A 13,722-nucleotide genomic window follows, 5' to 3' on the forward strand; every position below is an offset into this window, starting at 1 on the left:
GGCTGCCTTCTCACTATGTCTCCATATGGCAGAGAAAGAAAAGAGAAAGAGAAAAGAAGCAAGCTCTCTGATGGCTCTTCTCACAAGGGCACTATTTCCATGATGATAATCCCACCCTCATGACTTTACTGAGACCTGATTACTTTCCAAGGTCCTCACCTCCAAATCCTATCACACTGAGGACAAGCACTTCAACAGGTTGATTTGGAGGGACACAGACATTCAGGGCATAGGTCCTATAGCAGTTTATACGAGGACCATCGCTCTGACATTGGGTTAGATTTCCCTGACAGGACCAGAATGGGTAGTGATGAGCAATATCATAATCATTTAAACTAGTTACTCAGTACAGATGGCACATCTTACCAGAGACATACACTAACTTCTAAAAAGTCATGCTTTAATAACATTTTCAATTGAATATTTTCCAAAAGAAAAAAGTCTCTCTCCCCCCCAAATCAGGTCTATGTAGAAGAACACAAGATGCACATACTGGTTTGAGACCTTTTTTCCCTTCTGTGAGGTAAGTGCTATGCTATTCACTTTACATGTTTTATACCACAGCCCAGTGACCACTACCCCACACAGGTGGAAGTGTGGGTTTGAGGACCATTGAACACTCGATCTCCCCCAATACATCACAATTATGGAAACACCTGTGCCCAGTAACTGAGATGAGCCACTATGAAAATCTAGAGTGTTCAATTGCCCACAACACTTCTCATTTCTTATGACTATATGTTCAGCATCAGTATATAGGAAAAAAGCTTTCCAAATCCAGCAGTTTCCAAACGTTGTAAATGAGAAATTGGAAAAAAATCTCCATAAGGCATTTTATCATATTTTATTTTTTTCTGAAATAAAATATACTCATGACACAGTTGAACTTAGGCCTAAGAGTTCTAAGACACGAGGAAGAAGGGTCCCAGTTGTTTGAAAATGAACGAATCTCAGTCTAATGACAAAGACAAATAAGAATTACTTTCTATTAAATAGAACGCATTTTAGAGCAGTGCTCGCTCAATCATAAACTACAAAATAAAATGAAAACCAACCTAAGTAGAACTAATCGTAATCCCTCACATATTCACTCCCCCCTTATCTTATTAACCCCTAAAATAAAGAGAATATATTCAAGGAAGTAAATGTCTATTGACATGAAATTGATAAATTTAATTCCACTTTCGGACATTTTAAAAAAAGTCAGAGGGTTAGATCAGAGACTTTTAAATATCTGTGCATATACATGGGAGAGGGGATAAATCAGTAAAGTGTGTTTTAATCTTATGGGGAATGCTAATACTTAAATAGAAAAAAACAAAAACGAAAACCTGTACTCTAGATACAGTGAGGGTAGGAAACCAGGGCACCAATAAACTCCAACTTAAAAAATTTAATAAGCAAAAAACCAGAGTTCCTGTGGTGGCACAGTGGTAACAAACCCAACTAATATCCATGAGGTCGCAGGTTTGATCCCTGGCCTTGCTCAGTGTGTTAAGGATCCGGCATTGCCATCAGCTGTGGTGTAAGTATCAGACCCAGTTCAGAGCTGGTGCTGCTGTGGCCGTGGCACAGGCCAGCAGCTGCAGCTCCAATTCAAGCCCTAGTCTTGGAACTTCCATATGCCATGGATGGCACGCCATTGTGCAGCCCTAAAAAGACGAAAACAAACAAACCAAAAAAACGCAAAAACCCTAGGTTTGAAAAACTCTTCACATAAGATACAACATTTTTGTACATTTAGAACGGATAAACAACAAGGTCCTACTGCATAGCACAAGGAAATATAACTAATCTCCCAAGATAGATCATGATGGAAAATAATGTTAAAAAAAAGAATGAGTCAATTTGCTATACAGTAGAAACTGGCACAACACTGTAGATCAATAATATTTTATATAAAATAAATAAATAAAATTTTGTTATGATACTGTTTATTCTTCATTAATTTGAAGATATCTATATATCTAAATTAAATAACACCCTTTGAGTCACTAGAAAAACTTACCTAAGCAAGTTATTTTAAAATAATATATGCGGCCTTTCTGTAATACTCAGATAGGGTCCAGACATATTATTCTGGGTTCTTATCATAACTTTAAGGGAAACTTTCACAGTATTCAGAGTCCCTGATGTCCTACAAATGAAGGAGGAGGATGTTCTTAAATTCCTTGCAGCAGGAACCCACTTAGACAGCATCAACGTTGACTTCCAAATGGAATAGTACATCTACAAAAGGAAACGTGGCGGCATCTACCTCATAAATCTGAAGAGAACCTGGGAGAAGCTTCCCAGGCAGCTCATGCCATTGGTGCTACTGAAAACACAGCTCATGCCAGTTTTACATCCTCCAGAAATACTGGCCTATGAACCGTGCTGCCAGTTTGCTGCTCCCAATAAAGCCACTCCTATCACTGGCTGTTTCACTCCTGGAACCTTCACTAACCAGATCCAGGCAGCCTTCCGGGAGCCAAGACTTGTGGTGGTCACTGATCTCAGGGCTGCCCACCAACCTCTCACAGAGACCTCTTAAGTTGACCTGCCTGCCACTGCTCCACGTAACACAGACCCTTCTGTGCGTTGTGTGAACACTGCCATCCCAGGTAACAGTAAGGGAGCTCACTCAGTAGGTCTGGTGTGGTGGAGGCTCACCCAGAAAGTTCAGCGCATGCATGGCATCATTTTCTGTGAAACACCCAAGGGAGGTCATGCCTGATCTCCACTTAGACAGAGATCCTGAAGAGACTGAAAAGGAAGAGCAGGCAGAAGCTGAGAAGGCTGTGACCAAGGAGGTATTTTAGGGTGAACAGACACTCCAGCTCCTGAGTTGACTGCTCCTCAACCTGAGGTGGCAGACTGGTCTGAAGGTGTTCAGGTACCCTATGTGCCCATTCGGCAGTTCCCTACCGAAGGTGTGATTGCTCAGCCTGCCACTGAAGAAAAGCCTGCAGCACCCCCTGCTCAGGCCGCTGAAAGAGAGGAACAACCAATGAATGGTCTTAAGCTGTTCCTTCACAGACTCTTAAAAGGGAAATAGGCTGATGAAAAATAAACAGTTTATAAAATAACAACAACAATAATACATGAGGATAACTTCTAGAAGATAAAGCTAAGCGTTAGAACTGGCTGCATTTCGAGAACAGGAGCTGGAGGTGAGAAGAGGAAGGGAATATATTTATTATACAGCAATTCCACTCCTAAAGAAATGAAAACACATGTCCATACAAAAACTTGTGGCACTGGGGGAAAAGGTTACAGCTCCAAGGACATACAGAAAGTTTCAGAGTTCAATATAAGCAAGTTCAATCTTTGCCTGCCAGAGATAAATATACTGAATGTGTATATATCTACACACATTTTTGAGTTACAGAAATTTTGTTAAAGAATTAAGATAAAAAAGTATAATTTATCATATTTACCTACATATATATCATTTCCTTCATTCTTTATTCCTTTTATAGTTATAAATTACCATCTATTATCATTTCCCTTCAATCTATAATTTCTTGCAATATCTCTTGTAATATAGTTCTCCCATGTACAGATTTTTTTCATTTTTGTTTGTCTGAAAATATCTACATTCCATTTTTATTCCTGGGGCATAAAGAAGTTCCTGGGCCAGGGAACAAATCCAACCCACAGCTGCAACCTATGCCAAAGCTGTGGCAATGCCAGATCCTTTAACCCACTGCGCCAGGCTGGGGATTGAACCCGTACCTCCACAGCTACCTAAGCCAAGCCATCTTTATTTTTGAAAAACAATTCTGTTCAATGTAGAATTCTTCATTAACTGTTTTTTCCCTCAACAATTTAAAGATGATATTCCCTCACTTTCTAGACTGCACTGCAGTTGGTGATAATTACTGTTTCTCTGTATACAATGCATTGTTTATCTCCATTTTCAAGGTTTTCTCTTTCCCTTTTGATTCCCAAAGTTTGACTATGATGGGGAGTTTCATTCATGGCTCAGCGGTTAACGAACCTGACTAGGATCCATGAAGATGCGGGTTCAATCCCTGGCCTTGTTCAGTGGGTTAAGGATCTGGCGTTGCCGTGAGCTGCAGTGTAGGTCACAGACATGGCTCGGATACTGCATTGCTGTGGCCCTGGTGTAGGCCGGCAGCTATAGTCGATTTGACCCCTATCCTGGGAACCTCCATATGCCACAGGTGTGGCCTTCAAAAGCAAAAAAGAAAAAAAAGAAAAAGAAAAAAGAAAGGTTGACTATGATGTGCATGGTGTAAATTTTTATTTTGCCTGGGAGTCTGATGGATATGTACATTTGTGTTTTCCTCCTTAAACTAAACCTGAAATTTTTTTAGCCTTTATCTCTTCAGATATTATTTCTACTTCATTCACTGTTTCCTCTCATTTTGGGATTGCAGTTACAATTATTTCATTCTGTTTGATAGTATTCCATATAGTTCTGAAACTATTTACTTTCCTTTATGTGTTTTTCTGTTTGTTCTTCAGAGAGCATAATTCCTATTAATCTATCTTCAGGTTTCTTGACAATTTTACAGCCTCCTCCTATTAAGCCTATCTACTGTACTTTTAATCACTGTATTTTTTTCAGCCCCAGAATTTTCATTTCTTTCATATAATGTCTTATTTCCTGTTAAGAGTCCCCATCTATTTATTTAATGTAACCATTATTTTTAGTGTAATACATATATATAATAGCTGCATTATTTGTCTGATAATTGCCTCTTCTTGATTATCTTGAGGCTACTTTCTACTAGCTACTTTTTCTCTTGAGCATCAATTATTTTTTGTTTCTCATGTCTGCTAATTTTTTCAAATTGCATTTTGAATAATATCAACCACATACTATAGAATTCTTACACTGCATTCTTCTGAAGTGTATTGATATTTATTATAGCAGGCATTTTACTGGTTTCAAACTCCAAATTCTATCTGTGCTAATGCAGCAAGTAAAATCCCCACTCAGTTCTTTTTTTTTTTTTTTTTTTGTCTTTTTAGGACCATACCCGAGGCATATGGAAGTTAACAGGCTAGGGGTTGAATTGGAGCTGTAGCTGCCGGCCTACACCACAGTCACAGCAATGAAGGATCTGAGCTACATCTACCACCTACACCACAGCTCATGGCAACACGAGATCCTTAACCCACTGAGCGAGACCAGGGATCGAACCCACATCCTCATGAATGCTAGTCGGGTTTGTTACTGCTGGGCCACGATGGAAACATCTCCATTTAGTTCTTTTATCTTCTAGTTGCTGCTTATTTGCTAGACCCACTGAAGTCTTCCCTACACCTGCAAAGATGGTCAGCCAGCGATTTGGGTGGTGTTTACATTTGTTTCCAGGGATGCACCCTGTGTGGTTCCCATATCCTTCTGGAATTTCCCTATAATTTTTAGGTATTCTGTATTCAAGATATTCAGCCTTGAAGTCTGTACTCAAATACCTAAGTAAGTAAGGCTGGGACTTTTGCTATTACTATATGGGACTGAGGAGTGCCCTCAGGCAAAACCTTGCAAACTTGCAAATCTCATACCCTGACATTTCAATCTTTCACTCGGAGTTCTCTCCATGTTTTGCCTACTTTTGTTCATCTTCCAAGTGCCTTTAGATTGCTGGTTTTCAAAATAATTTTCCAGACAAGAGAACTTAAAAACAGAAACAGACTCAAAAGATTTTGAAACCAAATTTATGGTTACCAAAGGGGTAACATGGGATGGAAAGGATAAATTAGGGGTTAGGACTGACATATACACAATACTATATATTAAAATAGACAAGTAACAGGGACCTACTTTATAGCACAGGGTATACACACACACACACACATATTTATATACATATATATATACACACATATATATAACTACAATGCTCAATCCCTGTAGAAAATCCGTATGCAAGAAAGGAGAGCTTCTTCAATAGGGGTTGTCTGTTGGAGACAATCAACAGTGTCTCCCATACACTCTAAACAACCATGTATTGGCAGAATCTGTTGGATGTAATACTTTGGAACTCTGGAGTCTACTGAAGGCTCACAAATTCCAGAAGCACTGCAGTGACTTTAATATCTGTATATATAAATATATATATAGCGCTAAATAACAGAACAAAATTGAATGTTTCAAATTACCACCTTATTCGATTATATAAAATGATAATCTTTTCTGAGATGAATATAGAAATAAGCAGCCAAATCACGAAATTAAAAATTAAATAACTGACTTGTCCAAAGATAAATTCAGTATTAATCATAGCTACTCCTTTATGCTAGAGTAATAAAACTAACACAGAAAAAATATAAGGAAACAAATGGATTATAAGGTCAAGAGAAAATACACTAATAATATATATATATATATATATATATATATATTTTTTTTTTTTTTTTTAAAGCAGAGCAGAAAAAGGAGACATCTGGAGGGCAGGAGAATGCACTACTTAACTTCTTAAGCTCTATGTCTCACCTCCTAAAATTCATTTATTGCATGCTGAAAGTCATAAAATACTTTTTTTTTCTTTTTCAGCCACACCTGTGGCATATGGAAGTTCCCAGGCCAGTGATCAAATCCAAGCCACAGCTACAGCAACACTGGATCCTTAAACCAATGTGCTGAGCTGGTGAGTGAACCCAAGCCACAGGGAAAAGCCAGATCATTAACCCCCATGCCATGTTGGGAACTCCATAAAATACTTTCAATACTGTGAACATTTAGAGGCTTCTAAGTAAACATGGTAAGAAAAAGAAAACAAAATGTCTTTCCCCAATTTAAATAACATGAGTAAAATAAAAAGTTAAAACTAGAAAAAATAAGTCAATAAAAATGAAACAATGGCATAAAACTTTTAAAGTTTTTTTAAAAAGACAAGATTCTAGAAAACCATATCCTTCGCTTCTTAAGAATGTTCATGAACAATCCCTGCATTCCCAAATCTAGATAGAAGAAAACTAAGAGGTTATTCTTATGTTTTCATTCTACTAGGTAGGGGTGGGGTGGGGTGAGGTGGGGTCAAGAGGGAGGTTGGCAGTGAAAATAGGTGGTGAGGAGAAGTAGGCAGGAAAGTCAACCAGCCTGGCTCTCTCTGAAAGAATGGAAGGTTCTGCAGCAACACTACTGAGCAGAAACTTCTGCAATAAAGGGAACATTTTGTATCAGCACTACCTAATATAGTAGGCGCTAGCCTCATGTGAATACTGAGCACTTAACGTGGGGCTAGTGAAACTGAGAAAGTGATGATCAATTTTAGTTAGTTAAATAGCCACGTGTGGCTAGAAGCTACTATATTGGAAAGCAAAGTTCTTGGGTTAAACAATGAATAAATAAGAACAGTTTAGGAGTTTCTGTTGTGGCTCAGTGGAAATGAAAACTGACTAGTATCCAAGAGGATGAGGGTTCAACCCCTGGCCTCACTCAGTGGGTCAGGGATCCGGTGTTGCCCTGAGCTATGGTGTAGGTGGAAGACTCGGGCTCAGACCCCAGCACTGACCAAGTATTTGGAACATGAAAAGAGCGAAATAACTCTGCAACATATTCACAGTATAAAAGGAAAAAAAGAAAAACATGCAAAAGACAAAGAAATCATTCTGGAAAAAAAATCCTCCATATATCAAAAGAAAGTTCTCCAGCAAATTACTAAAACATGAACTCAAAATAACCACATGTTCAAACATGAAATGATACAACCATAGAATGAAGGAAATATAAGATTAAAATCTGGAAAACAATACACAAAAAAGAATGTATATATGTGTATGAACTGAGCCATTTTCCTGTTAAGCAGAAACTGGCACAACAACGTAAATCAACCATAATTTAAAAAAATAAAAAATAAAAAAAGACTGAAATCTGAATAAACTTAAAGATCAAAGTAGTACCATTACCAAATTAAATACAAATTATAAATAACAGATTATAGCACTGAAAATGAAATCACTGATGAAGACTGGAGATAAGATAAATGCAAATAAAAAGATAAACACTGGGCGTTCCCATTGTAGCTCAGTAGGTTAAAAATCCAACTAGTACCCATTAGGATGTTGATTCAACCCCTGGCCTCATTCAGTCAGTTAAAAGATCTGGCATTGTTGCAAGCTGGAGTGTAGGTCGAAGATGCGGGTTGGATCTGGCATTGCTTGACTGTGGCATAGGCTGGAGCTGCAGCTCTGATTCGACCCCCAGCCTGGGAACTTCCACGTGCTGTGGGTGAGGTTCTAAAGAAAAAAAAAAAAGATAAACATTAAGGCAATTTTTTAGAGATGACAGAGTAGACAAAGATTATAAAGTAGAATAACTGATATTCCTAAAGCATATTATTGACAAATGGAGTTAAAAAAAATTGAACATCAAATAAAAAAATTCAAACATAAAAGACAATTCCCTAAAATAGAGGAAGTGAATATGCAGAGCATGAAGAATGATCTATAGACATGCAACCTCACTAATCTTCAAAAAATTTTAAGAAAAAAACAAACAAAAAAGAACAGATTTTTGAAAGTACCAAAAAAAAAAAAACCAAACAAATCGTTACCTGCAAAAAAAGAAAAATCTGGCTACAGAGCTCCAAAAGGTGAACGGTAATATATCCAGCCAAGAAGTCAAGTGTAAGTGTAACAAGATATTTGAAACATATTAAGATCTAAGAGAATACCGATCCAAGAGTATAGGCAAAAATATCAAGTGTGAGAGTGACACTGCAAGTCTCAAAATTTTATCTCTCAGCTACCCATTCTTAAGAAGATCCTGGAGGATTTGCTCCATCAAACCACAAAGACCTAAAAAGAAGTAGGAGAAGACCTGAGAGAGAATTTAAGACGGAAAAGAGAAGAATTTCAGTTCTACAGTAACAGCTGTGTAGCAAGCCTAGCAAGCAATCAGAGTAGAACAGATGGGTAAAGCCTCCAGGAAAATGTCTCCTGGAAGAGTATGAAGCTATTGGCATACTGGATAAATGACAACTGTACTGGTTAGGACCATATCAAGTTATCCACAAGGAGAACTTTTTTTTTTTTTCCCAGTATCATCCACGTCCAGAGTGTGGCTTCATCTTCATGCCTGCAAAAATGGCTGCTGTACCGCTAATCATCACACATGTATTCCAAGAAGAAACAAAGAAAAAAGGCAAAGAGTAAAAAAATATACATCTAAAGTAACCATCAGAAAAATAACAGCTTTCTCAGAATCTCAGCCAGAGTATTTTATACATATATCTCAATTTCTACAACTGGGTCATATAGCCATTTCTGACTCCAAGGGAATCAGCAGAAGTTGGTTATTTTTAAATGGAGAGATCAACACTCTGAACAAAAAACAGGATTCTGTTATTTAAAAAGAGGAGTTGAGAGAACTGATATGAGGTAAGCAACTACTGCATATAATGTCATATTTTGAGAAGATTTACTATTCTGATGGAGAATTTGGAGTGCTTTGTAATAGCAACATGACAAACTAGGCAAATTTAAAATGAGGCAATTTTTGATTCCAGGAAGAATTTAAATTCTACAAGAAAGGAGAGGAAAATGTTACTATGCAGCATAAATAAAAGTCATAAAGTCATAATTAAATGAGTAATAAGTATTGGTTGAAAAACTACAATATAATTATATTGCAAAGCTAGAACAAGGAAAGTAGAAGCATATGGTAATACATTAGACGAATGTCAAATTCTCCATTTATATGCCAAATTCTTCCAGTTACATGGAAGTCAATATGTAATATCTAAAACTGATAAATCAAGAAATGGCAATATATGTATATTACTTAGAAATGGATAAAGTTAAAGGCACACACATACACAAAAGTCTAAAAGAACTGAGGTAGCTAATTCAGGCAAGGCAAAATGTAGAGTAGGAAAATGTTTCTTGGAGTTCCCATTGTGGCTCAGAAGAAATGAATCTGGCTAGGAACCATGGGGTTGTGGGTTTGATTCCTGACCTCAGTGGGTTAAGGATCCGGCATTGCCATGAGCTGTGGCGTAGGCCAAAGATGAGGCTCGGATCTGGTGTTGCTGTGGCTGTGGTGTAGGCTAGCAGCTGTAACTCCAATTGGACCCCTGGCCTGGGAACTTTCATATGTCGCGGGCGCAGCCCTAAAAAGACAAAAGACAAAAAAAAAGAAAGAAAGAAAATGTTTCTTGTAAACCTTGTAGTATTATTTAACTTTTTTTTTAACCGTATGTATTTTACTTGGACAAAATTTTAAATGCTTCTTTAGAAAAGAAACTACTTGAGTTTAAAAATCAAAAAAAATTCTAAATAAGAAAAAGAATAAATGATCTTTAGGATAAATGCTTCATAACCAACGGAGAGAAGAGACCTCATTTTAATATATGCACATGGTCCCTAGTTTCCCATTAAACTGCATTTTGAACCCTTTATCATAGTCTAAAAGAGTGAACAAACAACTTTATCTGCATGATAAAGCACAGATTCTACAACTCTACATTACTCTGATTTTTAAAAATTTCACAGAATAATAAGATTAAAAACAGTCCACTAGTAAAACAAAATACAAAATTTATTTCATAAAAACTAATCTATAACGAAAATTAAACAATGAAAAATAATCTCTGTCACCAAGGTCTTCTAAAACAGGACTTGGATGTGGAATTTTTTTTTTTTTTTAATTTCCCCAATACATTAATTTTTTTTCCTTACTAGTAACTGGATGTGGAATTTTGAAACTTCGTACTTGCAGAAAATTACTAATCAAGAACTATGTATATGAATTTTGTGTCCTCATAAATTCTTATTTTACAGCTACCCTTGAAATACTTAAGAAACTTATCTTAAAAATACTTCATACAAAACTGTAAACCTGGAACTTATTTATACCTATATAAGGTTTTATAGTTGCAGTACAGATACAGTGAAAGGAAGAAAAGTAAATTCATCACTTCCAACTTCAAAATGGCATACGTACTTCCACCAAATTACATTACCTGGACGCATACATAAAAAGTAACGGTGAACATAACAGATTTTTAAGTCCCACATGACTTAAGTAAAACATTTTGATAATTCTTGCAAAACCATTGTCTGCTACAGAAAGTTCAACTTTAAAGAGCTAGATTCATAAAATTAAAAATACTGTCAGGTCCAGTGACAAGAGTTTTACTTTAGTTTGTAATTAATGCCACTAAAGTTTTTTTTTAATCGCTCTTAAAATGTACTTGGTGTTTTATAACAATTTATTTCTAAAAACCCATTACATCTACAAAAACAACTTTGGAGATTTACATTTATGCTTCAAGTGTTCTCCTATAATAGGCTTGAATGATACAAAGAAAACATTTAAGTATTTTCATACCTTGAAAATTATACAAAGTTGACCTAGAATAAAAATGCAAGCCAGTTGGACTGCAAAGAGTAAGGCAAATTTAAGAAAATAAAAATGCAAATATGCATTTTAGCAGTCTCTTGAATTTATTAACCTAAAAGGTTTAATTTCCATTTTCCTGCATCAGCTGTATTTATAAAATGTCGTGCCCTATAAATACGCTGTTATTTTCTATAGTCAAGCACCCTCTTAACAAATCTTCTCATTAATATGTAAATTTAAAGTCAATCGGTCTTCTCCCTGACAGCCCCATGAATTCCTAGTGCACTGTATAATCGGCTTTGACTTGGCATCCACTATTTATCATCAAATATGTCAGTTAGAAAAATTATGGAAAATGCACTGCAATTGATATGACTGCAATCTACTTTGTCAACACTTAATTGTTCTTCAAATCATACATTTACATATAAACAGCCTAAATACTGATCTATAATGATGCAAATAAACTAAATTAAAAATTGCTTCTGCCCCTGAAGAAGCTTGTTTGTATATGATGTGTTCATTTGAGAACTTACTGACAGAAGCATGTACATCAGCTCATCTCAAAAAATTCTGTTACTAATTTTCAATTCCTCAAAAAAACAATTTTGCTACCCTTCAAGCATTTAAACACAAATGTTTTAAAGAATCCAGTGAGAAACATAATTTTTCTTTTTGAAAAGCAAATTTAATTATGGTTGTTAGCTAAATGCAATGTCTGAGAACTGCAGATGGGGGGGCTTTAAAAACAGTTTTGGCTAGAACACAGTAAGCAAACACTCAGAAACTTATTCAAGTGCACAAAAATATATTTTTAATTTAAAAGTCATGAGGGAATAAAATACAATGAAAGAATGTTGACCTAGGTATTGGATTATTCTATTTCTGGCTCCATCTTTTATAAGCAACATTATTTTAGGTGAGTCATTATAATCTATACCCCTGAGTTTCTCCATCTATAAAATGGGTATAATAATTCCCACTGCCCCATCTCAGATAAAACACAGTACAAGAGATTACACCAAAATAATAATTTGCTAAGTATCACAGCGTCCCTCTTCACATTTTCTTAGCACTTGAAAGAGCAACCTTGATTTTAAGGACTTTGGTATTTATGGGTAGTTTATTATTTTACATTACTTTTAAGTCAATATATTTTTTTAGTGAGTTTTCTCACCCATAAATCCTTTTACTTCAAGGGAAATGGCCCTTTTTATATCATAAAATGATGTTCAAATAGCATGTATACAAGCGACTTCTGCCTGTATGTAAAAGGAGATGGAATGCTAGAATGAACACCTTTGATTCCACTAATTCCATCAAAAAACACATTCAAGTGCTGATGGCTAAGAGACAAAAAAGGATGGTAACAACTCAGCACTAACTCTGCTAAAGTACCATTCCACTTTGTCTTTCAATTCTATAATACTCTTAACAGTTCTTTACTACATGGTATGCTTTTTACAACATGAGAAGTGAAAAAGGAAAGCAGATATAAATGTCAAATACTCAAGTTTTTTCCAGGTATGGGTCAAACTTTCTTTTACGATTTAGTTTGTCAACTTCTAAAGTTAAAATCACTCCACAGCGTCCTACCAAAAAGTTCTCGAGACTAGAATTGGCTGGACTGTTCATTCAAGTTTCACAAAGTAAAATAGAATTACAGCTAGCCATAGACAAAATCTGAGATGGGTTAACTGGAAGAGTAAGGACATAGTCTAAATTATGATAATCCACTTGAACTTTCATCTTATAAAATTATTTGTACCCAAAATCTAACATCTTTGACAATCCCTTACTTCTAATGCCACAATAAAGGATAACCCTTCCAAATTTTTCCTGCTGGCACTGAAGAGAACACATACATATACAGAGAGACACGAGCCTGTTATCTTGATTATTTTGGAGTCAACTGATATGCTATCATTTTAAATCAATAAATAAAGTACAATGTATTATTCAAAGTAAAATTTATAACCACCAAAACAAGTAAAATTAAATGGTTGCCAGTAACTGCCCTTAAGGGGTCAACCAAGAAATTATTTATTTCACTACGTGTCTGAATTGCTTTTATAATTTTTTTAAAAAATACATATGATTATAGTTTGCTAAACCCTTACAAACATTCTATTTAAGGGTTTTCCTCCGTTATTCCCTTTAAGCCAAGGAGTCTTTCTCAAAGGAAATCACAAGCAAAGCAGCAGCAAAGGTGAAGCTGCTCTGTCTGAACCGGTAGTAAGAGCCTGCACAGGTAAGAACACCACTGTCTCCACGGGTTGTTTTCCTGTGGCAGTCCTGAGGACAGAGCTGCAATTTGGGAACCAGAGATTTAGTCTGCTAACTGCATAATTTACAATAATGCCAAGGTCAGCTTGCAAATAAGTGGCAAGGGTAAGAAATAATTTAGCTCAATTCCAGTG

The 13,722-nt window shown here is 36.1% G+C and overlaps 1 protein-coding gene and 1 pseudogene across 2 annotated transcripts in view; one reads left to right on the forward strand and one right to left on the reverse strand.

The window, feature by feature from the left end:
• The window catches only part of AP3B1 (adaptor related protein complex 3 beta 1 subunit), a 266,801-nt gene that overhangs the window by 163,348 nt on the left and 89,731 nt on the right, over positions 1-13,722 (reverse strand).
• On the forward strand, positions 1,590-3,860 carry LOC102167843 (annotated as a pseudogene).

Source organism: Sus scrofa, chromosome 2 (assembly GCF_000003025.6).
Source record: "Sus scrofa isolate TJ Tabasco breed Duroc chromosome 2, Sscrofa11.1, whole genome shotgun sequence".
Taxonomy (NCBI): domain Eukaryota; kingdom Metazoa; phylum Chordata; class Mammalia; order Artiodactyla; family Suidae; genus Sus; species Sus scrofa.